Genomic DNA, 4,060 nt, shown 5'->3' with positions numbered 1-4,060 from the left:
AGCCTTTGGGCCATCCTCGACTGCTTTTCCAGGTCACAAGCAGAGAGGGATGGGAAGTTGGGCCACTGGAACATGAACCAGTGCCAGTATGGGATTCCGGCACGTTCAAGGTGAGGACTTTAGTCATTAGGCTACTGTGTCAGGCCCAAAATAAATGAATCAGAGAGAGAAGAAGAAAAAAAAAAAAAGGCAAATAGAAGTCTGAGCAGCAGCACGGGTAACTTACTTTCCCGGCCACATGGCTGTGTCTGGAAGCCGGCCAGGCTTCCCTCTGGGGATCCTAGCTTCCCTCTGGGGATCATAGCTCCCCATCCACTGCTGCTAGGTTGGGGAAGGGTCCGGGGCTTGTTCAAACCCAAGGTTGGAGAATTCCCTCTGACCACAGTGACTATGCTGGGGACAGATCTCAGATGGCTCAGGACTATGGGTCCACCCACCACAGCCATCCTGGTGGACATCCAGGTAAGTCTGAGCAGTGCACAGGTTCCTTATTTTCAGGGGATGGGTCACATTAGACTGGGACATGGCACCAACCACCACGCAAGAGAACCAGGTCCAGGGGTAGATTCTGTGGGGAATATGTGGGCCTAACTCTATGGAACTACAACTCCCTTTGGCTAACTTGAGAAATGGGATGGTGATGTGCTGAGCTAGGCATGATCATGGAACTCGGTGATGCTTTCCGGTACTAGGCTGGGAACAAGTGGGCAGGTCCAGGCTGCAGCACCCACATGAGCACCCTAAAACAGGACATGTGGTGAGCTGGGCTGTACCAGCTTATACAAAGACTAGGATAGGCATGCTGGGTAAGGGCCAAGCACCTGCTGGCATGCGTGAGATCTGGGTCTGAGAGTGGCCCGTGTGGGGGAACCTGGCAAACTCCCCTAGTGGGATATAGCTCTTGCTGATGAGCATGTGGTCCAGACCTGGGTGTTGGGAAGACTGGGTAGACTAGCTCCATCTGTTGGCAAGTGTGTGAGTTGGTGTTGGAAAGCAGTGGAAGGGGCAGGGTGGAGCAAATCTCAGCTCACCAGCAAGTGCAGAAACCAGGACGGTGTGCAGGTCATGCTGGGATAGGCTGCCATATCTAGTACTGGTTTGCATGATCCAGGGGTGAGAGCAGACTGAGCAGGGCCAGGTTGCAGCACCAGCCAGCAAGAGTTGGGATTGGGGTCCTGCTGGGCAAGGCCAGGCTGCAGCAACTGAAGGCAAAGGCCAAGACAGGTGAGGAACTATGCCAAGCTGGGTCAGAGCAACCACTGGCATGCGCGAGATCTGTGGCTGGGATCAGGCCTGATTAGGGAGCAAAGGGACACCCTGGCTGGGTTGTGGTTTCCACTGGTGAGTGTGGGGGGTGGAGTGGAGGATGCAGTCTGATCTGGACATGGCTGCAGACTTCCTTGGCACAAGTCTAGGCTAGGTCTGGGGTGCGCCGGACTGGGCTAGACTCTAGCACCTACTGGTGATCGTGAGAACCAGAGTGGGTATAGGATGGGCTGGGCTAAGGGCGTCTGCCCCTGCTGAGCCATGCATGAATTGTGTTTGGGTGTGGAATAGGCTTGACTGGGCTGTAGCAGCCAACAGTAAGAACTGGAATGGGTGAAGGCCAGTCAGGAAAGGTCATTATTCCTGCTAGCGCAGGAGGCAGATTAAGTAGGGCTGGCCCATGGATGCATGGGTGTGCATGAGATCTTGCATTGGGAGAGGTTCTGATGGAAGAGCTTGGGGAATGCCCCTGTTGGGACACAGTCCCTGCAGGTGAGCACAAGAACCACAATATGGAGCAGCCTATATCAGGCCAGGTTACAGTACCCATGGGCTTACCTTTGGCTCAGGTCTGGGGCAAGCAGGCTCTGCCAGTTTACATCACCTGCTGGCAAATCCAGCAGCTAGAATGGTGTGTCGGTCATGCCAGGTCGGGCTGCAATACCAGCTAGATCAGTTCACATTAGGGTTGGGACTAGGTTCTGACTGGACTGGCTAGGCTTTAACCCTCATCAGTGTGAGCTGGAACTGCGGGTGGGCCAGGCCAGGCCAAGCTACAGCATTCACTGGCAAATGCCGAGGTGAGGCAGTCCTTGCCAGACTGGGGCACAGCACCCAACCAGTACACATGAGACCTAGTGGGGGAGAATGGGTGAACCCAGTATGGGGGCTGCAGGGAGCTCTCCTGCTGGGCCACAACTCTCACTGGAGAACATGAGAGCTGGGATTGGGGGAAGATCAGACCAGGCATGGATACAAAACCTGTTGGCCTACATGTAAACTAGATCAGAGACAAGCCAGGCTGGGAGACTATACCCACTGGTACATGCATAAGCCAGAAAGGGTGAGAGTTAGTTGGGCTTTGCCGCATCATCAGCTAGCATACGCTGGCACAGCAGGTAAAACTGTCGAGCTGAACTGCATTACCACATGGAGAGTGCAAGATCCAGGAGTGGGAGTGAGCCCATTAGGGAAACAGTGGGTACCTCCCTCTTGGGTAGCCACTCCGTCTGGTGAGCATGAGAATGAGGACTGTGAAGAGGCATGGCTATATATAGAGTGGAATCTGCCGGCGCATGTATGGGCCGGAGAGAGGGGCTGGTTGGGTTGAACTAGACTTCAATGCCCACTGACATGTATGAGAGCTGAATGGGATGTGGGACAGACAGGACCAGTCTGCTATACATCCTGGCAAGAGCAGGAACCAGAGCAGGTGGTGAGGGTCATTGTGGGTCACTCTGAATAGGCTATAACTCCCAATAATTTGTGTGTGGGCCGAATGTATGGTGGGTAGGATCGGATAGGGCTGCAAAACTCATTAGTTTGTGTAGAAGACAGAGATGCAGACAACTGACCCAGGGACTGAAACTAACTGTGAGCAAAGGCTGATTTGGGCAATGGACTGTTTCGGACTCTGTATTGGCAGCCTAGCGGCCAAAGTCCTCGCCTTGCATGTCCCAGAATTCCATATGGGCACTGGTTCTAATCCTGGCAGCCCCACTTCCCATCCATCCCCTAGCTTGTGGCCTAGGAAAGCAGTCAAGGATGACTCAAAGTCTTGGGACCCTACACTCGCATGGGAGACCTGTGCTTCAGTTTTGCTCAGTTCCGGCCGTTGCAGTCAGCTGGGGAGTGAATCTTTGGACTGAAAATCTTCTTCTCTGTCTCTCCTCTTTTCTGTATCTCTAACTTTCCAATAAAAATAAAATAAATCTTAAAAAAAAAATCAGGCTAGGATCATCTCAGATGAAGTTTCTTTTTTTAAAATTGTTTGTTATGTATTTTTTAAAAGATTTATTTATTTTTATTGCAAAGTCAGATACATAGAGAGGAGAAATATCTTCCGTCCGATGATTCACTCCCCAAGTGACTGAAACAGCCGGTGCTGTGCCGACCTGAAGCCAGGAGCCAGGAGCTTCCTCCAGGTCTCTCACATGGGTGCGGCTTTGGGCTGTCCTCAACTGCTTTCCCAGGCCTCAAGCAGGGAGCTGGATGGGAAGTGGGGTTTCCGGGATTAGAACTGGCACCCATATAGGATCCTGGTGTGTTCAAGGCAAGGACATGACATTAGTTGCTAGGCCACAGCACCAGGTCTCTCTCTATATATATATATTTTTTTTTTCTTCTTTTTTTTTTTTTTTCAGATGAAGTGTTTTTTGGAACCCCTTCAATTGAACCACTGGAGTAAAAACTCGGTCCATGGAGAAAATTGCAGATTCCATGTCTGACCGTGGAATGCATGTGTCAGAGCTGGGCCTAATCATGGCTTATGCAGAGCAGTGGACAGCATATCCAGTAACACATGGAGAATATGGCAGTACACTGGAGTCTGCAGAGGACACCTGGTATCATAACAGAGGACAGAGGACAAAACAAATGGATCTACTACCCCAGGCAAGCATTGGCATACGAGTCTGTCAGTTGGACCATGTCAGCCAGCAGAATCTGGAGAAATTTCATCGTGACTTAAGTGGAATGATAGGCAGCATTACAGAGCTGTTGAACTTAATACTACTTGAGCAGAAACCTCAGAGCATGCCCCACCACGGGGACCCAGGCAGGGATGGTCGGGACG

Source organism: Ochotona curzoniae, unplaced genomic scaffold (genome assembly GCF_017591425.1).
Source record: "Ochotona curzoniae isolate NIBS_2020 unplaced genomic scaffold, NIBS_Ocur_1.0 contig_3819, whole genome shotgun sequence".
In the NCBI taxonomy this organism is placed as follows: Eukaryota; Metazoa; Chordata; class Mammalia; order Lagomorpha; family Ochotonidae; genus Ochotona; species Ochotona curzoniae.
Note: the sequence above shows the minus strand (reverse complement) of the source record.